The sequence below is a fragment of the Trichosurus vulpecula genome, chromosome 7 (genome assembly GCF_011100635.1).
Source record: "Trichosurus vulpecula isolate mTriVul1 chromosome 7, mTriVul1.pri, whole genome shotgun sequence".
Lineage (NCBI taxonomy): Eukaryota > Metazoa > Chordata > Mammalia > Diprotodontia > Phalangeridae > Trichosurus > Trichosurus vulpecula.
Genome location: NC_050579.1, coordinates 47538877 through 47563665, shown reverse-complemented (window position 1 = coordinate 47563665; position 24789 = coordinate 47538877). Strand labels below are relative to the sequence as shown.

The following is a 24789-nucleotide window of genomic DNA, read 5'->3' as shown; positions in this document are numbered from 1 at the left end:
AGAGGGCAGCTAGTCTAGCCCCATCCTACTCCAAATGGAGGAGCTGAGGCAGACATGGCTCTTAACCAAGGTCCCATAGTGGGTGGCAAAGCTAGGTCTCCTAACTCCCAATCCAGCACTCTTTCCACCACGGTGTGCATGTGCCTCACCATGCAGCTTGCCACTTCATGGACTCGGCAAGCATATTAGAGGTTCTAGCGGCCATTATTCACAGGTGGATAAAATGAGGAGCTGAGGAAAAGAAGACATGACTAAACAAGCAAAAATAAATGTGTCAATGACAGCAGAATCCAGGGTCTTATGTCCCAAACCCAGTGGCTTCACTCTCATCTCCTTTTGCTCAGAAAACCATGCCTGCTTTTGGTTTTGTTCTCTTTTCCCCTGATGGATCATTCTTCTGAAAGAGAATTCAGTCCAGACTGTCAATCGATACAATTTATAATCCTTCTTACATAACTGCCTCCCTTAGAAAAAATTGTGAGGTCATGTACACACACACACACACACACACATACACGCACACACACAAATATACTTGAGTTCAAATCTAGCCTCAGACACTCACTAGCTATGTGACCCAGGGCAAGTTGCTTAACCACTATCTGCCTCAGTTTTCTCACATGTAAAATTGTTTAAATAATAGCACCTACCTCTCAGGGTTGTTGTGAAAATAAAATGATATGGGTGTGTAGGGCAGCTGGGTGGCACAGTGGATAGAGTGCCAATCCTAGAGTCAGAAAGACCCATCTTCCTGAGATCAAATCTGGCCTCAGACATTTACTAGCTGTGTGACCTTGGGCAAGTCACTTAACCTTGTTTGCCTCAGTTTCCTCATCTGTAAAATGATCTGGAGAAGGAAATGGCAAACCACTACAATATCTTTGCCAGGGAACCCCCAAATGGGGTCATAAAAAGTCAGACACGACTGAAACAATTGAATAACAAATTTGTACAGAAAGTGCTTTGCAAACCTTAAGGTGCTAGCTATATAAATGCTTGCTATAATTCTTATTTCTGTGCCCTGTAGAATCCCAGAGTTGGGAGAGACCTCAGTGGTATTCTAGTCCAGCTCATACCTGAGTGTGGAATGGTTCCCAACCCCCCTCACCATTCGGGTCACATGCTTCTGAAATTGCTTCTGTTTATCAATAATCTGATACTTGGGATGGAACTCTAATCTCATCAGTGTGAATAGTCCCTCCAGCAATACGGTTAGCAACTATTTCATACTTGAGACCATGCTTTCCTATGAATCCTTAACAGGCGTGCATCCAACTTGCCACTGGCCTTCCTCTGCTTCCCTTGACATTGCCTAGATACCATGGGACGCATATGGACTGTCCATCAGTTATGCCTCATTCTCCATACTTCCCAGTCCACCTTCTCTTCTAGATGTACATCTCTCTTATTACTTCCTTTATGCTGCTTCTTCTACACAGCTATGCTCTTCCTTGCTCCTCACCTTTTTAATTAAAAAAAAAAGTTTTATTGATTCTTTATATTTTTACTCCATTTACCCACCCCTCCCACAGCACTGGGATAGAGCTTTGCTTTGCAATAAAGAAAAACGACAGCGCAAATCCATAAGATACAGTGACTATAGCCAACAACGTATGTGGAGCACATTCTGCCCTCCTGGCCTGCTGAAAAGAGATCTGTCCCATTCACTCTTCTCCTCTCCTGAATAATCCTTCATTTATCAAAGTTCTTCCTAAAAGGTGGCTCTTGGAGCCAAACCCAGAGTACCAGTGTGTTCCACATATGATCTATGTAGGGTAGAGAACAACAGGGCTATGGCACTAGAAGCTTTTCCCACTAACCTTCTCTGTTGTCTTTGGTGTTTGTGGGTTGAGAAGTCTGGCAACTGCCACAGCTCACTGATTCAGGGCGCTAGGGCCTGCTCCACCCGGCTCCGCTCCCAGTTCCATGCAGGATAGACCTCACCCAGCAACCATCCAGGCTGTCCTGGGCTGGAGCCCTGCTTCCCTCTGCTATTTTTTGGGTTCTGCAGTTCTAGAATTGGTTCAGAGCCATTTTTATAGGTTTTTGGAGGGACTTGGTGGGGAGCTCACGCTAGTCCCTGCTTTCCAGCCACCATCTTGGCTCCGCCAGAAGATACTATTTGTAAAGTGCTTAGTGTTTAATAAATATTTGTTTCCTTCCCTTGTTCCCCTAGGCAAATCATGAAACTGTGTTACACAGAAAGTACTGATCTGGATTGGTAGAGGGAGTTTCTTCACCACATACTCCCTAAACCAATGAAATCATAGGTCTGGTTAAAAAAAATGATCCCATTACATTTTGTACCCATGTCATCCTGTTGTATTATATTAAGTCCACAGTCCACTAAGACCTCCAGATTTTTTTCACTCAAACTACTGTGGAGCCATGTCTTTCCCTTCTTGTACATGTGCAGCTGATTTTTTTTAACTCATGGAAAACCTCAGATTGTCTCTCCACACTTCCACCCTCAAAATGCCCAGCGAGATCTAAGCCAGAGAAGAACCTAGCAGTGTGACTTTGGGCCTCTTTTCTGTAATAGTCATCCTACACAGTAATTTCAGGGTCCATGGACCCATGGAAATACTCACAATACTTCTAACAAGGAAGTAGCCCCAATGGTGGGAAGGCTTTGAAATGGAACTGTCTAAATGCTGGGTGACTGGGCTACCAATGCATGAGGTTGTAGGTTTAGGAAGTAGCCAACACCAATAGGGCCATTTAGGATACCAGAGGAGAATGTTCCATTTTCCACAGAAAACCTAGAAAACAAAAGATTCCTCCATGTGGGCAGACTGGTGGCACAGTGGATAGAGTGCCTGGAGGGCCTGGAGCCAGAAAGACCTTAGTTCAAATCTGACCTCAGATGGCACACTAGCTGTGTGACCCTGGCCAAGTTACTTAACTCAGTTTGCCTCAGTTTCTTCACCTGTAAAATGAGCTAGAAAAAGAAATGGCAAGCTACTCCACTATCTTTGCCAAGAAAACCCCAAATGGGGTCATAACGCATCAAACAAAAATGATAGCACTGAACGACAACATTATGCCCAAGTTGAGAGTAAAATCAGGGACAAGTATAACCAGCCTTATCTGGTAGTTTGAGAAATGAAGAGATAGAGAAATTTAATGGCAACTTGGTATGGAGCTAGGAATAAAACTTAGTCATGTGGTTTCCTGGAGTCATTTTGTGGTCCCTGGATCATGCCAGCCTTCAGAAGCCAAGCAGCTGTCCAATTACCACACTCTACTTAAGATGGCATCTTGTGCAGGACCCAAAGCAAGGTTGCTTTTGCCCAGCCACCAATACTCTGGTTTATTCTTGGCCTATTTCCCTCCAAGGCTAAGATGAGGAGGCTGACAAATGTAGGGAAATCTTCATTCTGGGAACCTCAGGGCATTTTCTTAGTGGTATCCAACCTGTATGTAGCCACATGGTCCCTTTGCTGAAAGAGGGCGCTGCCTTATTCTCCTCTTCACCCTCTAGCCTTAATATTCAGCATAGGTTGGGTCCTAAGAATGAGGCATTCAGTTCTGGATTTATACACTTTTAAAAGGCTAAGAACTCTTACCCGTGCACTCCCTATAGAACCTTCCTTTCTCCTCCTAGCCTATCACATTTCCATTCTGAGAAAACTCTGTCCTGGGGCCCTCCTCTCCTTTCTGGTGACTCCCTCCCAGGACTGCCATTTTGGGAAAAGCCCTATTGGTGCTTCACTTCACTTGTACCAGGACACTGTCCTGAATGCTTTCTCCTCCTCCTCCTCCTCCTCCTCCTCCTCCTCACCTGTTTGGCAGGACCCTTCTGTCAGAACTTGGTGTCCACTGGCACAGCCTTCCAGAAGTTAGGATCACTTCCACAACACAGTGAAATACATCTAGGTCCTGATTAGTGCAAACAATCAATCCCTTAAAGCAGTCACATGTATTCAAGTCAGCACTATTAAAAGTTTAAATTCAAATTCAAAATTCAATTTCAAATTCAAAATTGGCATAATTATGCAAAATATGGCAAATGGCTCCAACCCAATGGAAATATAGAGTGTGAATTCAAATAATACAACCTATTCAAGAGCAATTCTTTTTTTTACACCAGTTGGGATTTAGCTGAATCAGAGTAGGATGTTAGACTGTTAGTATATCAACCAATAGATAAAGCATTATGCATCATGTTAGGTTCTTTGGGGGACCAAATAAGGATTTGACATATTCCCTTTTCTACAAGTATCACATACTTCTGGTTGGGGAAACAAAATCTGAGCTTTGGACAGACTCCCCTTTATGTTCACCTTCAAATCTTTACACCATTTCTACCTGTTGAAACATTCCTTCAAGGGCTAGCTCAGACCCTCCATCACGTTTTCTCTGATTACCACTGGTAGAAGCAATCTCTTCCCTTAAATATCTCTTGCCACTCTCTTTCATTTTTCTTTTCAACGTAAGCTATTTCTAATTTGTATTACAGTAATTTTATCCATCTCATCCACATTCTGGACTTTAGGTTATATGCAGACAGGAGCATCTTCTCTAAACCATGTATCTCCGGACTATACCTAGCACAGCTATCTCTGGGTAGGTGCTTCATAGGCCTCTCTTTTATGCTGGACTGAATCAAACTGTAACAGGAGAGATTTTGATTAGACACAAGAAAGAACTTTCTGACTAGGGAGATTGTTAATTACTAACGTGGGTTACCCTGGAAAGCAAATGCAATCTCCCTCAAACCCTTTAAAGAAATCTGTGCTGCAATGCACTTCTCTGTCCATAATGCTTGTGCCCTAGAAGCACGGGGGTGACTTAGGAGACCTTTTAAAGTCTTTTTCACCCTAAGAATCTCTGATTCTTTCATTTTCCTTCCCAAGACACTTGGGTCCAGATGTTAAAAGGGCCATCTCTCCTTATGCTTTCTCAGCCACACAGCATGCAGGTAAGTCCTCCTGTGGTCTAATTGCAAGAGCAATGGATCCCCAGTGACTCACTGGGAGGGCATTTTGGGTAATTGGAGCCACAATTAGCCAGCTGAGGTCATGCTTTTCAGCCAGTGCAGTTTGGCACCCCATTGTAAGTAGACACACAGTCACTGCAGGCATAAGCAGTCCCCTTTTAAATCTTTTCCTTTTCAGATACTGGCTAAAATGGACAAGTCTCTCTTTGCCAGAACACGCTGTTCCAAGAAACAGACAATGAAAGAAACAGCCCACGTTGCCCCTGGTGTTCTGAGCGATCCTGTGACCCTTTCACTTTGTCTGGGTGCTGAAGACAAAGTTTCAGAGGTCTTGTTGGGGAGACTGAAGGCATGTAGAATCTCCCGGATCCTCCTGACTCAGGACCCTTTGGGGAGAGACTTGAGCTGAGTCCCTAGGAAGGCAACCTGAGCAAACAAAATGGGTCTGGGATAATGGGAAGGATAATCATCCAAGGCTTAATTCTTTTCCCAATGGCATTGTCCTGAACCAGTCTACTCAGATCAGATTTGACTGAGCCAACAGCCATCTTTATAGCACAATCGGGCTCCTGAGACATAGGTCAGTAGAGCTCATCTTATGACGTTCATGGAGACCTTTTCCAGGGGAACACCCAGGATGACAGTTCAACCTCCATGCACACTGTAAGTCCTTGGCTAAGGCATCTCTGAGCTCTGCATTCAGGAACAGGAGATTACTGCAGATGGTTGGAGTTACCACTTTTCTCCTCACGTAAATGATATAACCCTGCCTACTTTTTTATATTTTAATAGTATTTTATTTTTTAATTACATATACAGACAATTTTTAACATTCTTTTTTATATAAAACTTTGAGTTCCAAATTTTCTCCCTCCCTTTTCCCCCCTTTCCTAAGATGGTAAGGAATTTGATATTGGTTATATATGTACAATCATATAAGACGTATCTCCATACTACTCATGTTGTGAAAGAAGAAACAGTTTGCAAAAAAAAAAGTTACAGTTTCCTGCTTGCTTTTCTAAAGAAGAAACAATAAGTTTGAGTCGCCTCTGGGTTGTTATTTTGGGGGTGGGGGTGGGGGGAAGGGGGTGTTGTCATTGTTGTGTAGTCAATTAGTCATGTCCGACTCTTTGTGACCCCATTTAGGGTTTTCTTGGCAAAGATACTGGAGTGGTTTGCCATTTCCTTCTCTAGCTTGTTTTATAGATGAGGAAACTGAGGCAAACAGGGTTAAGTGAAAGGTGCTGTTCATTGGATTAGAGTCATCGATTGGCGAGATCACTCTCTAGGTTAGGACTTAGGGATACCTGGGTTCTCTAACGCTAGATCTGCCACTATTGGATGACCTCGAGCAAATCCTGGGTTTAGAGCAGTAAAGGACCTTTGAGATGCTTCACAACTTTGTGCCTCAGTTTCCTCTTCTGCAAAATAGGTATTATAGTAATATCTCAGCTAGGTGGCACAGTGGATAGAGCACTGGATGTGGAGTCAGAAAGACTCTGCTTCATGAGTTCAAATCCAGCCTCAGATACTTCCTAGCTGTGCAACCCTGGGCAAGTTACTTAATCCTGTTTGCCTCAGTTTCCTCATCTGTAAAATGAGCTGGAGAAGGGAATTGCAACCTACTTCAGCATCTTTGCCAAAAAAAAAACCCAAATGAAGTCATGGAGAGTCAGACATGACTGAAATGGCCGAACAACAAGTAATATCTCAACAGGTTGTTGTCAAGATAAAACCTTCATTAAGTTGTTACAACCCATGTCATTTCACAATAACATCATCAATACACTATGACTAGACCAAGCCCTGTTACAAAGTTGTGAAATCCTACCAATGATTTGGCTGATTGTGCTTTTATCACTTTTAACACTTTTATCTCCTTTGCTTCCCAAAGTACCCAACTCTGAGCTCTTCCACACCCCTATCCACGAATCAGTGTTCCCAGGAGCACACTTGAGTGGAACCCCTGACAGGACCGTTCTACAGATTGAGTTGGGTACCTAGGACATAGTGGTCACCGTTCCCCCACCGCTACCCCAGGACCAGGATGGAAATGGACCAGAGTCCCTAGGAGCATCACGTACATGATAAGAAAGGCCATGTAGCATAACTCTCACCAGCCAACCAGCAAATGCTTATTTGTTGTGGTTCAATTATGTCCCACTCTTAGTGACCCCGCTGGACCAACTGTCCATGGGGTTTTCTTGGCAAAGATGCTGGGGTGGTTTGCTATTTCCTTCTCCAGTTTTAGGCAGGGGTTAAGCGACTTGCCCAGGTTTGCACAACTAGTAAATGTCTGAGGTCAGATTTGACCTCTAGTCTTTCTGACCTTTTTGACTTCAGGCCCAGTGCTCTATCCACTTCTGCCCCATAAATATTTATTTACCACCTACTACGTTGCAGAAACTGCTATGGACACTGGAGATACAAGTACAAAGAATGAAACAATTCTTATTCCAACTCACAATGAACTTACATTCTAATGGGTCAGCTGAAGATAACCAGAGAGTCATTGAGGGCAAGGAAATTAACCACTATTGAGGTTTGTTCCTAGGAGTGGGAACGATGTGGGACAATAGGACCTAACTTTCACCCTTAAGTGTATGTTTAGTGGGGAGCAGGGATAAGAAGGTGGTGACTCCCCATCCCCACCTGAACGCAGGCTGAATCCCCAGTAAGATACAAGCTAATATTGACAGGTCCCCTAGGGCAAGACCAGGGTGCTCAGGATGGTCTTCCAGCCTTTCTCTTTGCTTTGTCCTCTGAGCCTGAGGAGAGGTCCCCAAGCTTTAGAAGAGAGTAGCTCCCCACAGCCCTCAGGCTAGATGTGTCATGCCCCCACATCACCCTGCCTTTCATTGCTTCTGGACGATGTAGAGTTTGGAATATAAAAGGGATCTTACCCAGATCGCATTGTACACCCTGCTTTGGCTGGGGCTCAGCCCTTCCCCTGGCTCCCAGCTCCTTAATGTGTATTGGAGGAATTTGGAGGCTATCAGAAAGGAAGTCAAATTGTTTTCGGAAAACAATAGCAAAGTAACTACAAGTCATTAGCTTCCTCCCTGGGGCCCCAGATCAAGTCTGTCAGAGTAACTGAAAGCACTGGTAGTCTTGTTTACTTACAGAGCTCTGGATTAGACCCATAAATTAATTCCTGTGTGTGACTTTCTGGAATGAGAGGAGGTGGGTCATGAAAATCAGAAGTGGACAAAGGCCTATTAATGTAGAAGATTTAACTATAGATAAATAGATAGATACAAATAGAGAGACAGCATAGATAGATAGAGAAATAAGATGATACGTAGATACGGATAGATAGACAGAGAGATAGGATGGATGGATGGATAGATAGAGACAGACAGACAGACAGACATAGACATGTAGATATATATATCCATATACATGTGCACGCACATCTTATAAGTACATCTTTGTTTGCACGTTGTCTCCCACAATGGATTGTGAGCTCCTTGAAGTCAACAATAAATCACTGCCCTCAAGAAACAGAGTCCTAAAGGAAGGTATTAGGTACCTACATACATATATATGTGTGCAAACATGTGTATGTGTATATATATATATATATGTATATGCAGACGTACACATAAACCCATACATGTACATATTACATACACCTAGACCTCCTGAGCAAGTCTTTAGAATAATCAAGAGCTGAGTCAAGGCAGCACCAGTTCCCCATAAGAACCCCTGCCCCCTCACTGCCCCCACCCCCAGCCAGTCTCCCCCAATCCCAGGCCTCTCCTCCCCTCCCCCCCACCATGTGCCTGCCATTTATACCACTTACAGGTGGGGCACTCCTTTTACTTTTCTACACGTGTGTCATGCACTATGTGGAACACCCACCACCCCTTTAACTCCTTTACATGTGGGGAACTAATCCTTGGGAATTAATTTTTTGAAAGGTTATTTTTCCTTTTGCTTTCTCTTCTGTCATTTGGATTTACGCTTTATTATTTTTGAAAGGTTATTTTAATCCTCTCTTGCAATGTGATTATTAGTGATGGCTTTGGGTTTTTGTGGATGCTGGCAGGAAGAAATTTTATTTCATTCCTTTTCCTTTCTCTTTTATGTTTTAATTGTTTATTTTAAATATATTTTTTGCTTGTTCAATGTTTTCTTTTCCATCATGACATTTTAAAGTCTTAATTTGTGTCTTGTTTCATGTTTTGTTTTTGGTTCAGTTTGTATCTGTTGGGATTTTTGCTTCCTTACTCTGGAAATTTTATTTTCTTTTTACTTTCCTCTACTTGGAGCAGTCTATTGGCCCAACTTCTTTTGCATGCATTTTCCATTTTTGTATATTTTCTCATTAGCCACTGTAAGTTTTGATTCCAGAAAAGTCTTCTTTTATTTCCAATTTTATTTCCCATTTTGCTGGACTCTGAATATTAGGATTAGAAATAGATTAAAAGACTAAAGTTATTACAAGAATATTGAAAAAGAATGTGAAAGACTTGGAGGATTGCAAAATAATGTGTGGTAACATAAAACCAGGTAAGGTCACCCAGGATGAATTCCCTCCACCATTTGGAATATACGGCATCCTTATATTGTAGTACCGATGATAAATATTTGCGAAAAGGCCAGCATTGCAGCTTATGTACCAGTGCTGTTTTCTGAGGATGAAAAGGTAAATAAATTCTATAAAATAACTCAATAATATCCTCCAAAATAAAACAAGATACCTTAGGATATTCAGTGACTTAAATGCCAAAGTGGGAAAAGGTCAGGATGGCATGAAATATATGGAAAAGAATATTCTAAGAAGAAGAAATGAGAGAGGTCAAAGACTTGTGGACTACACAGAAGCAGGGCCCCTTTATATCATGAAATCTTTCTTCAAGAAAAGAACTGGCCTCTCAATTCAACGCTCACTTCACAACCTGCCCCGTGAACACACCTACCCACTGTGGCCGTGTAGTCTGGGCCTCAGGAGTTATATGACTAGAAAGTGGCTGAAACTTTCATGGGCCAATGAGATAAACTTCAGGGAGATTGTCCTCTGTTCTGTTGCTTGGAAAGATCATAATAAGAAGAACCACAACTGGAAGAAATGTAACTTTCCCGGGGGTCCTTGCTTCATTGACACTAATGATGAACAAAAGGAAGAGGATAGAGGGTTCAGGGAAGCCCAGTGGGGCTTTGGGAAAGCTCTGAATTTCCTGAATTTTCACAATGAAAGATTTCAGGTTCTTTCTATTCACCTTATAGTGGATAATTTGGGTAGCAGAAGTGATACAGAGGCGGTTGTTCAGTTGTTCAGTCATGTCTGACTCTTCATGGCCCCACAGACCATAGTACACCAGGCCCTTCTATCCTCCATTGTCTCCTAAAGTCTATCCAAACTCTTGTTTGTTGCTTCCATGACACTGTCTCTCCATCTCATCCTCTGCTGTCGCCTTCTCCTTTTGCCTTCAATCTTTTCCAACATCAGGGTCTTTTCCAGTGAGTCCTGTCTTCTTATTATGTGACCAAAGTATTTAAGCTTCAGTATTTGTCCTTCCAGAGAATAGACTCAATTAATTTCTTCAAATATTGATTGATTTGATCTCTTTGCTATGCAAGGGACTCTCAAAAGTCTTCTCTGGCACCACAATTCAATCTGAGCACTCAGGTTTCCTTATAGTCCAACTCTCACAACCATATATTATTACTGGAAAAACCATAGCTGTGACTGTACAGACCTTTGTTGGTGAGTTGATGTCTTTGCTTTTGAGTATGCTTTCCAGAGTTGCCATAGCTTTTCTTCCAAGCGTCTTTTAATTTCATGGCCACAGTTGCAAATCTGCAATGATCTTTGAGCCCAAGAGTATAAAATCTGACGCTGCTTTCATTTTTCTCCATCTATTTGCCAAGAAGTGATGGGACCAGTTGCCAAAATCTTAGCTTTTTTGTTATTAAGCTTCAAGAGCAGCTTTTACACTCACCCTCGTCAAGCGGCTTTAAAATTTTTCACTTTCTGCCATCAAAGTGATACTGTCTATGTATCTGAGGTTGTAGATATTTCTCCTGGCAACCTTAATTCTGACTTTTGATTCATCCAGCCTGGCATTTTGCATGATGTACTTTGTGTATAAGTTAAATAAATAAGCGACAATCTACAGCCTTGCAGTACTCTTTTTCCAATCTTTTTTTTTAATTTTTTTATTTATTTATTTTTAGTTTACCACGCACGGTTCTACATAGAGTTCCAGATTTTCTCCCCTCCCTCCCCACTCCCTCCCCAAGACGGCATGGAATCTCATATAACTATCATGTATAACTCTCTTTTTCCAATCTTAAACCAATCAGTTGTACCATGTTCGGTTCTAACTGTTGTTTTTTGGCCTATATGTATAGGTTCCTCAGGGGACAAGTAAGATAATCTAGTACTCTTATCTCTTTGAGAACTTGCCATATTTTTTTTGTTTGTTTGTTTTTAATTTATTTAATATATTTAGTTTTCAGCATTGATTTTCACAAAAGTTTGAATTACAATTTTTTTCCCCGTTGCTACCCTCCCCCCACTCCAAGATGGCATATATTCTGGTTGCCCCATTCCCCAGTCAGCCCTCCCTTCTGTCACCCTACTCCCCGCCCATCCCGCTTCCTCTTCTTCTCTTATAGGGCAAGATAAATTTCTATGCCCCATTGCCTGTGTATCTTATTTCCTAGTTGCATGCAAAAACTTTTTTTGTTGTTCTTGTTGTTTTTGAACATCTGTTTTTAAAACTTTGATTTCCAAATTCTCTCCCCTCTTCCCTCCCTACCCACCCTCCCTAAGAAGGCAAGCAATTGAACATAGGCCACATGCGTATCATTATGTAAAACTCTTCCACAATACTCATGTAGTGAAAGATTATCTATGTTTTGCTCCTTCCTAACCTATCCCCTTTTATTGAATTTTCTCCCTTGACCCTGTCCCTTTTCGAAAGTGTTTGTTTTTAATTACCTCCTCCCCCATCTGCCCTCCCTTCTATTATCCCCCCTTTTTATCTTCTTCCTCCTTCTTTCCTGTGGGGTAAGATACCCAATTGAGTGTGTATGGTATTCCCTCCTCAGATCAATTCCGATGAGAGCAAGATTTACTCATTCTCCCTCACCTGCCCCCTCTTCCCTTCCTACAGAACCACTTTTTCTTGCCACTTTTATGCGAGATAATTTATCCCATTCTATCTCTCCCTTTCTCAATATATTCCTCTCTTATCCCTTAAATTGATTTTATTTTTTTAGATATCCCTTCATATTCAACTCACCCTATGCCCTTTGTGTGTGTGTGTGTATACATATATATTTATATATACCTACATATGTACATACATAGATACACACATATGTATATATATGTATACACATATATATGTGCATATTCCTTTCAGCTACTATGATATTGAGGTCTCATGAATCATACACATCATCTTTCTATGTAGGAATGTAAACAAAACAGTTCAACTTTAGTAAGTCCCTTATGATTTCTTTTTCTTGTTTACCTTTTCATGTTTCTCTTGATTCTTGGATTTGAAAGTCAAATTTTCTATTCAGCTCTTGTCTTTTCATTGAGAAAGCTTGAAAGTCCTCTATTTTATTGAAAATCCATATTTTGCCTTGGAACATGATACTCAGTTTTGCTGGGTAGGTGATTCTTGGTTTTAATCCTAGCTCCATTGACCTCCGGAATATCATATTCCAAGCCCTTCAGTACCTTAATGTGGAAGCTGCCAGATCCTGTGTTATCCTGATTGTTTTTCCACAATATTCAAATTGTTTCTTTCTGGCTGCTTGCAGTATTTTCTCCTTGACCTGGGAGCTCTGGAATTTGGCAACAATGTTCCTAGGAGTTTTCTTTTTGGGATCTATTTGGGGAGGTGATCTGTGGATTCTTTCAATTTCTATTTTACCCTCTGGCTCTAGAATATCGGGGCAATTCTCCTTGATAATTTCTTGAAGGATGATATCTAGGTTCTTTTTTGATCATGGCTTTCAGGTAGTCCAATAATTTTTAAATTATCTCTCCTGGATCTATTTTCTAGGTCAGTGGTTTTTCCAATGAGATATTTCACATTGTCTTCCATTTTTTCATTCCTTTGGTTCTGTTTTAGAATATCTTGATTTCTCATAAAGTCACTAGCTTCCACTTGCTCCAATCTCATTTTTAAGGTAGTATTTTCTTCAGTGGTCTTTTGGGCCTCCTTTTCCATTTGGCTAATTCTGCCTTTCAAGGCAGTCTTCTCCTCATTGACTTTTTGGAACTCTTTTGCCATTTGAGTTAGTCTATTTTTTAAAGTGTTGTTTTTTTCAATTTTTTTTTCAGTATTTTTTTGGGTCTCCTTTAGCAAGTCATTGACTTGTTTTTCATGGTTTTCTTGCATCCTTCTCATTTCTCTTCCCAAATTTTCCTCTACTTCTCTAACTTGCTTTTCCAAATCCTTTTTGAGCTCTTCCATGGCCTGAGACCAGTTCATGTTTTTCTTGGAGGCTTTTGGTATAGGCTCTTGGACTTTGTTGACTTCTTCAGGCCATATGTTTTGGTCTTCTTTGTCTCCAAAGAAAGATTCCAAAGTCTGAGACTGAACCTGGGTGTGTTTTCACTGCCTGGCCATGTTCCCAGCCAACTTACTTGACCCTTGAGTTTTTTGTAGGGGTATGACTGCTTGTAATGCAAAGAGTGCTTTGTTCCAAGCTTGAGGGGATGCGCTGTTGATTTCAGAGCTATTTCTATATAGCCAGCTCTGCCACCCCAGCACTCCTCCTTCCTCAAGAACCACCAACCCAGACCTGACTCAAATCTTCAGCAGGCTCTGCACTCCTGCTCTGATCCGCCACTTAATTCCTCCCACCACGTGGGCCTGGGGCCGGAAGCAACTGCAGCTGTAGTTCTGTAGCTGCACCTCCCCTGCTGCCCGTGGGGCGGTGGCTGAACCACGGAACTCTGCCCCCCACAGCTTTTCCCACTAACCTTCTCTGCTGTCTTTGGTGTTTGTGGGTTGAGAAGTCTGGTAACTGCCACAGCTCACTGATTCAGGGTGCTAGGGTCTGTCCTGCCCGGCTCCTGGACTTGTTGGTCCTCCTGCCTACCACACTGAGCTCTGCTCCCCTCCACTCCATGCACCATAGACCTCATCCAGCGACCATCCAGGCTGTCCTGGGCTGGATCCCTGCTTCCCTCTGCTATTTTGTGGGTTCTGCAGTTCTAGAATTTGTTCAGAGCCATTTTTTATAGGTTTTTGGAAGGACATGGTGGGGAGTTCATGCAAGTCTCTGCTTTCCAGCCGCCATCTTGGCTCCACCCCCAGAACTTGCCACATTTTGTTGTGATCCAAACAATCAAAGGTTTTAGTGTAGTCAATGAAGCAGAAGTATATGTTTTGGGGGAATTTCCTTGCTTTCTCTATAATCCTGTAAATATTGGCAATTTGGTCTCTATTTCCTCTACCTCTTCAAAAACTTATTCTTCTGTAATTCTCAGTTCACATCTTACTGAAGTCTAGCTTGCAGAATCTTAAGCATAATCTTGCTGGTGTGTGAATTGAATGCAATTGTTCAGTAATTGAATATTCCTTAGCATTGCCCTTATTTAGTATTGGGATGTAAACCGATCTTTGCCCATCCAGTAGCCACTGTTGAGTTTTCCAAATCTGCAGGTATATTGAGTGCAGCACTTCATCTTTTAGGATTTTAAATAGCCCTGCTCGAATACCATCACCTTCACTAGCCTTATTAGCAAAGCTTCCTAAGGCCTGCTTGATTTCATCCTCCAGGAGTTCTAGCTCTAGATTAGTAACCACACTATCATGGTTATCAGTGATGTTAAGATCTTTCTTGTACAGTTCCTCTCTATTCTTCCCACCTCTTCTTAATCTCTTCTGCTTCTGTTAAGCCCCTAGTATTTTTGTCCTTTATCATATCCATTTTTGCATAAATGATGCCTCCAATTTTCTTGAAGAGAATTCTCTTGCCTTTCCCACTCTGTTGTTTTCTTCTATTTTTTTGCATTGCTGATGTAAGAAATCTTTCTCATCTCTCTTCACTATTCTCCAGAATTCTCCATTCACTTGCATGTATCTTTCCTTTCTCCTTTACTTTTTGCTTTCCTTCTTTCCTCAGCTATTTGTTAAGCCTTATCAGACAGCTATTTTGCTTTCTTGCTACTCTTTTTCTTTGGGATGTTTTTTGCTGCTGCCTCCTGTACAATATTGCAAACCTCTGTCCATAGTTCTTCAGGCACTCTATCTACCAGATCTAGTTCCTGAAATCTATTTATCGCTTCTACATCATATTCATAAGGGAGGTTATTTAGGTCATATCTATGCAATCTGCTGGTTTTCCCTACTTCCTTTAATTTAAAATTGAATTTTGTAATAGGAAGCTCATGATATGAGACACAGTCAGGTCCAGGTCTTGTTTTAACTGACCATATAGAGCTTCTTCACATTTGGCTTCAAAGTATATAATCAATCAGATTTATGTATTGACCATCTGGTGATGTCCATGTGTAGAGTCATTTTTGGAGTTGTTGAAAAAGAATGTTGGCTATGACCAGCATGTCTCTGCTTCATTTTGTACTCCAAAACCAAGCTTGCCTATTATTCCAATTAACTTTTGATTTCCTGCTTCAGTATTTCAACTTCCTATGATGAATGTGACATTTTGGGGGGTGTTATTTCTAGAAGATGTTTTAGGTCTTCATAGAACTGATCAACTTTGTCCTCTTTGCCATTAGTGGTTGGAGCATAGTTTTGTATTACTGTGTTATTAAATGCTTTACCTTGGATTTGAACAGATATCTTTCTGTCATTTTTGAGATTATACCCTATTAGAGCTTTTCTCACCCTTTTATTGACTATGAGGGCTACTCCATTTCCTCTAACGGATTCTTCTTGCCCACAGTAGTAAAGGTAGTGATCACCATTCCCATCCATTTAAGTTCACTGGCACCCAAGATGACCCTGTTTAATCTTTCCATCTTCTGTTTAACCACATCCAGCTTACCTTGGTTCATGGATCTTACATTCTAAGTTCCTTTGCCACAATGATCTTTACAACTTCAGACTTTCCTTTTATCACCAGACATATCTGCAGCTGAGCATTCACTTGGCTTTGGCCCGGCCACTTCATTAGTATTGGAGCTGCTTGTATTGTCCTCCACCCTTCTCCAAGAGCATGTTGGACACCTTTGGACCTGAGGGGCTTGTCTTCTGATGTCCTGTCTGTGGGGTTCTTGACAAAGATACTAGAATGGTATCCTTCTCCAGTGGATCACCTTCATAAGAACTCTCCACTATGACCTATCTGTCTTGATAACCCTGCATGGCATAGCTCATAGTTTCATTGAAGTACACAAGCCTCTCTACCATGGCAAGGCAATGATCCAGGAGGGGGAGATAGAAGTAAAGATGACCAATACTGTCAAAAATGTTTCTTGCCAGGGGACTCCATTAAGGGTATCAAGGACTCCATCTAGGTTATCTATATTATCTCCAAAGTGGACACCTGGATCCAATATAAGAGGGAAGAACAGTTTTGAGGAAGGGCAAGCAGAGGAAAATAAGTAAGAGAGTGAATCACAGATGGTGAGCAGAATATTCCAGTGGTGTGCTTAGGAAGGAGGAGCAATCCGACTGTCTTTCAGCTGCTTGTTATTATTGGAGACCTCTTTCTGTGTGAAGATGTATGGTCCTGGTGAGAGTTTACCCTCATCTCAGTCTTTGTTGCTCTCTTTATGGCCCCCTCCCACTTTTGTGTTCAGTAGAGTCATTAATGCCTTCTAATTCCAGGGTATTATGGACCTAGCATTTGAGTTATCTAGGAGAAAGCTTCAACCATTCCCAAGTTTCAGCAAGATTGTCTTTGACATACTTTTTCACTTCTTGCTTTATGATCCAGCAAATGTTTGTGAATCTCTTCTTGTTAGCCAATGAGTCAATCTCCTGCATATATCCCTTTATTGCTTATTCTACTGCTTTGAGTATGGCTGATTCAACAACAGAATTGAAATTCATCAGCAATTATCCAAGACAGAAAGGCACTTTGGGCAATCACCTTCCCACTCTGCATTTCATCCATCTTTGGCCTTCCTGAAAGCAATGTAGTCTTCTTACATCATCAGTGACTGCTTCCTTCCAAGCCTCTTTTCTCTCTTCATCATCAAGCCCTAATGAAGCCAAGACCCCTAGGAAAGTATACTTCTTCCTGATGTGCCTTTTCCCCTTGGTAATTTTCCTAAGCAACTCTTCCTAAGACTCTTTCCAAGACAGTCTCCCTGAGGTCCGTTCTAAGCAGCTCAATCTCTACAGAGAAGCTCACTTCACCACACCAATCTCTTGGCAAACTGTAGGCTGCTGTGGTCTGTTGAACTGCCTCCAGTGGGGATGGATTTGGTGGGGAGACATTGGTGACTGTTCTCCTTATTTCTCCTCCTCTAGGAAAAATAGGACTCACTCTAAGTATCTTTTTGCACATTCCCATCCTCTACAAGGATCTGGAAATCTATTATTTTATTGTGAGAGTAGAGCACAATCTTTTTTCACACCAATATAAAGATTTTTAGCACCATTGCAAATCTAAAATAGCCACAGTTTTTCTATTACTGTTTTCTGGCATTTGCCAGCTCTGTAATGATTGGAATACCCTCTGTCATTCTCCTTCTCCCCTTCCCCCCTTTACCACCCTTGTATGAATGGATTTTGTAAATCCAGTTGTTTAGTGGTTCCTTAGTTGTGGAGGGAGGAGTCTCTCAGCTGGTTCTGGTTATTTCTCTCTACAGCCTCCACTGCCTTTATTTCCTGTAATTCATGTTCAATTTTCATCCATCCTGCTCCACTACAGCTGAAGAAGTGAGTCTAGACAGAGAATAGCCAGAGGTGTTGGTTTTGAGAGATGATGTTTGTCCACCTCTTTGAGGGAAAGAGGGAGAAGAGAGTTCTTATCGCTGGCACATTTAAAGTTCTCTAAATCTACCAGCTTTAGACAGATGTCACCATTAGCACAGGATGCCAAGAAAAGTCAAATTTTCCCTAAACACTTGGTATAGCTCTGTCATCCAAAGAGCCAGAGACCTGAAATCCACTTCATCAAAACCACTGCCAGTTATATCCAGCCATTCAAAGGGATTCTGCAAACAATTAGGAACCATAGCAGGAAGTACATTGAGAGACATTAAAACTATGGTGCTGGATATAGAGAGTACCAGATAGCATCACAAAAATTTAAGTAAACTCTATTCTAATAGGAAAATGTTTCTTGTTGATATAGGAGTTATTCCCGAAATAGCTATCTATATAAAGTCAACCCACTGACTTGTCAAGGCTAAGATCAGAATCTATTAAAAAAAAGCAAGAAGAAGAAGGAGAAAAAAGATATGGCAAACAATTGACTAACTCAATACTGAACTATGTAAAACAAGGGATTAACACTGATAAATGGGAAATTGACATCAGAAATGACATTAACACTGTATACAATAAGTATATATACAGTTTAGCCACTGTAAAACTATTGCCACAACAGAAAGACCACAGAGCCCAGAAATTGCCTTAGTCAGCAAATATTTGACTTATCTGCCAAGTGGAGAAAGATGGCAGTCAGAGGCAACTGAGGTTTAGAAGATAAATTATTCTGTAAATTCTTATGAAGAAGAACAAGAGGCAATTCTGAGCAGTATCATCTCATGAATGGGGCAGGGGAGAAGCAGTGTAGGGTAAAACCATTTTAAGGAAAGCTTGATAGATAAGCCAATTAAACAAAGTCATCCTGATGACATTTAAGGGTGAAAATGGAATGCCAATCATGAGTACAAAAATGAAAAAGATTTCAAAAATTGCTATAACAAATGGTTTTCAATGTCAAGGACTGAGACACCAATATTATAATCTTGAAAATATGCATTGGGGAGGTAGACATGATGCTAAAGAGAAGAAAGATAAAATCATAGGATCATAGGTTTAAGGCTAGAAGGAATCTTAGAAGTCACCTAAACCAACTTCCCCATTTTACAGATGAGAAAACTAAGTCTCAGAGAGGTTAAGTGATTTACCCAGGGTCACAAAGGTGTAACAAGTGGAAAAAGGCAGAAAAAGAATCCATGTCCTCTGATACCACATATACCATACTAGAAAAGTTGTTGTATTAGACCAAGTATAAATAGAAAAAATCCATGCTTGAAGAGACAAGTCAAATAAAGTCAAGAAGCAGTTATTAATTGACTACTGTGGGCTAGTGAAAGTGCAAAAAAAATCAATATTCAAGGTGTCTGAAGGAGGGAAAGATTCCAAAAGTATGGGGGGTGGGGGTAAATCTCAGACACGAAAAAGGTAACTGTGAAGACATCAAGAACTACCAGCTTATTTGCCCAATCTCTCATCTATATGAAATATTGTACAAACCATCTATACTCTAATTGAGGACATCCCAAATGACAGTATTAATAGGGGAAAAGTAAGCTTTCAAAAGCAATATTCAATGGTGGATCATATTTTTACCATTTTTCAATTAAATAGAGAATATAATATCCAATTTTTTTATGGAAAATCCCATTTGATTCAATAGAACAAAACGTTACCTTAAAGGCTCCTTCCCAACAATGGATCTCCAAAGCCTTCAGCAATATCACTCAAGATTCCTTAAAAGATATCACAGAAGAAATTTTCAAAAACTGATTCAACAGATCACAGGCATTAGGCAAGAAGCCAAAGGTATTTGCCAGCATTATAGTAGGCATTCAGCTGTGTATGGTGAGGTGTTTGAGGATGACATTGTTCTAAATACAAGCCTTAGCACATTGCTGAGTTTTCTGGAAGGAATCAAAACCTTGGCCATACAAGAAAAACCAACCTGTATCAATGAGATCATAGGTCCATTGAACAGGTGCAAAGCACCCCAATGCAAAGATGGGCAAGCCATAATTCCTGCCTTTACCAACTAGTTGGGGAAGAAGACAAATAAGAAGGAAAAGGGGGCATATGATAAGGAAATTGGTGGAGAATCATAAGCAAAGAAACTCATCACTGTGAAAATCATCATCCTGTAATTTGTCTTTTTTCGTAAATTGACATGTTAGACACCTGTTTCTTTAAACAGGATATACAGTACCTGCTTTAGCCACCTTCATGACCGTTGGAACAAATTGTTTTCATCCACCCCTTCTTCTGGGGGGGGGGGAGTCTTCACATGCTTGGGGGAGACACCCCCCAACTCAGTGATGGGTAATTTGACATTTACCCTTCACCTGGTTTAATCCATCTGCTGAGATGGTTTTACTGGAGTGTAAGCCTCTGCATATTGGGTGAAAGTGGACCCCCAAAGGTGAATGAGCAACCCTGAAAAGGGCTCAGCAAACCCTCACACCAGAGGTGTTAGTCCTCCCTGAACACCCCCCCCCCACACTCCGACACATAGTAAGCATTTGATAAATGCCTGTTACCTTCCTTTTCCATCATTTATGGTTTTAAGTCAGTTACCTATAACACTAAGAGAGACTTAGTGACTTACTCAGGGTCGTACAGGTAACCTGTGTCAGAGGCAGGATTGTGCCATAAAAAGCGCTGCATAAATTTGATTATTATTGTTGTTATTAATATTATTATCATTGTTAGCCCATTCTTTTTTCATGGGTTTCAGATAGAAATGGTCTGAGATGGGCTGCTATTCCACAACTATTTTTTCATGTTTCATATTCTACAGAATATTAGTCGAATGGTTAAAATGAATTTGTAGTTGAATAAATTCATTAGGATGTAAGTTCATGCTCTGTGGGCTCACTGAAAGCAGCTTTGGTACAGCTAGTAGCAGATGGGAAAACAATTACTGCTATGATAATAAACTGCTATTATCGAGTCACATCAAGTCAACCAACACTTAAAAAGTACCTACTGTGTGCTACATGTTGTAGTAGGCACTAAACTAGGTGTAATAAAGTGTTTAAAAATGTAAAAGCCATTCTTAGTTCAAGTATTTAAAAATGTAAAACCCATCAAAACAGATGGCAGGCCAAATTTGGCCCATGGATGATAATTTGCCAACCCCTGTGCTGAACTCTCAGAACCCCACTATGCTTATATAGACCCAACCTGTTTTCCCCAAAGAGTCACTTTGGTACCTGATGATTCAGAGATAGGTAATGGAAGGCCCAAAGAAACAGGATCTAGCCGACACAAAACCAAATTCCATACACACTTAAAATGGTGAAAGATTAACCTTTCCCCAAAGAAGGAATTGATTCTGACTTTAAAGTAGATGCTGAGACAGCAATTCAGAGCCTGCTTGTGGTGTAGGGTATAATGTGTGGTAAAAGTGAGAACCCAGATTTGCATCCTGGCTCTGCCACTTACTAGCTGTATGACCTCGGGTGAGTCACAAGAACAATTTATCTGGGCTGACACAGTGAAACGAGATAGAAGAAAAAGAGAAGAGAAAATACAAAGAAAATGTACACAATCATTTTACAGAGGGTGGCATATAGTCCAATTTGCCTCAATTCAACAAAAATTCATTAAAATTTAGTGCATACGAGGCCCTGTGTGGGTGCTCAGGATCCAAAACCAAAAAGAGAAAAACAAACTCAGCAGGTACACAGAAAAATGCCTAAAAGTTAAGTCAAGAAAGAGAAAGCATTGGCAACTGGGAGATCCCAAAAGGCTTCATAGAAGCCCTCACTCTCTTTTTAACTCTTGGTAGTCTGGCTTCTGACCTCATCATTCAACAGAAACTACTCCCTCCAAAGTTACCAGTGATCTCATGATGGCCAAATCTAATGGGTCTTTTCTCTGTCCTCACACTTCTTGACCTCTCTGCAGCCTTCCATGCTGTTGATCACTCCCTGACCCTGCAAACTTTCTTCTCCAAAGGCTTCCCAACAGTGCGCTTTCCTGATCCTCCTCCTACCTGTCTGAGCTCCTTCTCAATCTCCTTTGCTGGATCTTCATCCAAGTTTCACCCACTAACAGTGGTGTTCCTCCAAAGCTCTGACCTGGGCACTCTCTTCTCCTCTCCTCTTCTCTCCTCTCCTTTTCTCTTCTCTTCCCTTCCCTTTGCTCCTCTCTCGTTCCCTTCCATCTTCTCTTCCCTTCTTCTCTCCTCTTCCTTTCTTCTCTTCTCTTCTTTTCTCCTCTCCCATCCTCTCTTCTCCCATCCCTTCCCCTCTCCTCACCTCTTTTCCTCTCTTCACTTCTCTTCTCTTCTATATTCTGCTCTGCTTTTCTCTTCTCCTCCCCTCTTTTTTCTCTTTTCCCTCTGTACTAGTCTAGTGAGCTCAACAGCCCCTATAGATTCAATTATCATGTCTATGCAGATAATTCTCAGACCTATTTATCCAGTTCTGTCTTCTCTTGACTCCAACTCTCACATCTCTAACACTTATTTGGACATCTTACACTGGATGTCTCATAGATATCTTGAACTCAGAATGTTCAAAACTAAACTCATTATCTTCTCCCTAAAACTCTCCCCTCTTCCAAACTTCTTAATTACTATCCAGGCACTACTGAAGTTTCTTGAATAGGGAGATAATATGATCAGACTTGTACTTCAGGAATATCATTTTGGCAGCTGTGTAGAGGATAATTTATTAGAGAGAGGAAGACTGGAGGTAGGAAAGAACAATAGTCCAGGTGAGAGGGGATGAGGGCCTGAACTTGGGTGGTGGCCATGTGAATGGAGAGAAGAGGATAGATGTCAGATGGGTGTGGCAACTTATTAGACATAGGCAAAGGAAGGGAAAGAATCAATAACTCTAAGATTACAAATATAGGTAACTGGAGGGACTGTGGGGACTTCAAAGGAATAAAGACACTAGGAAGAGAAGTGGGTTTGGAGAACAAAGATAATTAATTCTGTTTTGGTGAACTTGAGATAGCTACAGGACATCCAATTGGAAATATCCAGGAGACAGTTGGAAATGCATGGCTAGAAAGCTGGTGAGAGACTAGAGCTGGATACAGATCTGGGAGTCTTCCATATAGAGATGATCAAATTCATGAGAGTTGATGAGATTTCCAGGAGAGAGTAGAAAGAGAGATAAGAAGAGAGCCATGGGGTACACCCACATGTGGGTGATGAGACATAATGAGCCAACAAAGGAGACCATATAAGCACTTAAAAAATTTGTTGTTGGTCTACACTGGATCCTTCAAGTTACTATTTATTAAATGGGGCAGCCATACTTGACACCTTCTTAAAAATAAATAGATTTCCTCTTCCACACTTGAACTCCCTTGAAGCCCGGGCAGTACCCCCAAGAAGTGTCACCCTCCCTGGTTAGCAGCTGTTGCTTTCTTGAGGAGAGGTTCACTCTTAATCAAGAGCAAACTATTTGGTGGTGAGATTTTTATCCTCCTGGAACCAAGACCCTTTAGTGTCTCTGAATCATCCTTCAAAACCCCCACTAAGAACCTGTGGGAACTGGCAGAATATTTGTACAAAGCAAAACAAAAAACCAGTCTCCCCTCAACCCCCCGCCAATCCCCAGACGCATACAAAACAACACACCAAAGGAAATGTGTCGAGTGAATGGCGAAACATTAGGGAAGATAAGAATGACCTTGACAAACCCTGAGAAAACCCCTTCACGAATCTTGGGAGATGATTTATGTTGGGGACGGGGGTAAGCTTAAATCTTAACGTCCAAACCCAACTTTGCAAAAAATCCCCCTACCTCACCCCCCACCCAAGCTAACTGCCCTCACCAGCATCCCATCTCCCACCCTTCCTTTGGTGGATTCTCAGACATCACTGATTGTGCGGCTATTCACTGGGCCCATGATGTATGTATAATGTATATATAATAATATAAGCAGTGATGCAATACAGGCAATGACTAAGGAAATAATAAGTCAACCTCACCTGGAACCAAAATTATAGTTATTATTCAAATTATTCATAAACTGCATTAATATATGATACATTATTATAACCATAAGACCTAAATTTTACGTAGCCAGGCACTGTGCTAAGCACCTTATGATGGTTGTTTCATTTGATTTTCACAATGACCTGGGAGACACGTGTTACTGTTATCTCCATTTCACAGATGAGGAAACTGAGGCAAACAGGGTGAAGTGACTTGCCCAGGGTCACACAAACAGTAAGTATCTGAGGCCAGCTGCCCCGCGCTCTATACATTGTGTCACCTACATTGTTAATCAATAAGCATTTACAAACATATTTAATGATAATAATAAGCATTCATACAGTGCTTTAAGGTTTGCAAAGTCCTTTACAAACACGATCTCATTTTATCTCACAACAGCCCTGGGAGGTAAGCGCTATTACTACGCCCGTTTTGTTGTTGTTCAGTCCTTTCAGACCCTTCATGACCCTATTTGGGGTTTTCTTGGCAAAGATACTAGAGTGGTTTGCCATTCCTTCTCCAGTTCATTTTACAGATGAGGAAAATGAGGCAAACAGGGTGAAGTGACTTGCCTAGGGTCACACAGGTAAGTGTCTGAAGCCAGATTTGAACTCAGGAAGATGGGTCTTCCTGACTTCAGACCTAGCCCTCTCTCTACTGCACCATCTAGGTACTCTTCCCCATTTTACAGGTGGAGAAACTGAGGTAGGGGTCACACAACTCGTAAGTGTCTGAGGCCAGATTTGATCATAATTTTTCATGACTCCAGGACTAGCATCCAATTTCCTGTGCTACGTATATATTAATAATATAATAGTGTAATATGATGTAATATGAAATATTATAATGTAATATGTTATAATGAAATTTAATATATAATACAATATGATGTGGTATGATCATCATATCATACACATATGTAAAACCAAAAAGAAGAGGAATTCTCTTGTGACAGAAAAATTCTACTGATATTCATGGCTATGGATGGCACTGCGCTGATTGTAGG

The 24789-nt window shown here is 41.1% G+C and overlaps 1 pseudogene; it reads left to right on the top strand.

Annotated features, from left to right (window-relative positions):
• Positions 1-4918: 4918 nt before the first annotated feature.
• Positions 4919-17276, top strand: LOC118857509 (annotated as a pseudogene).
• Positions 17277-24789: the final 7513 nt, after the last annotated feature.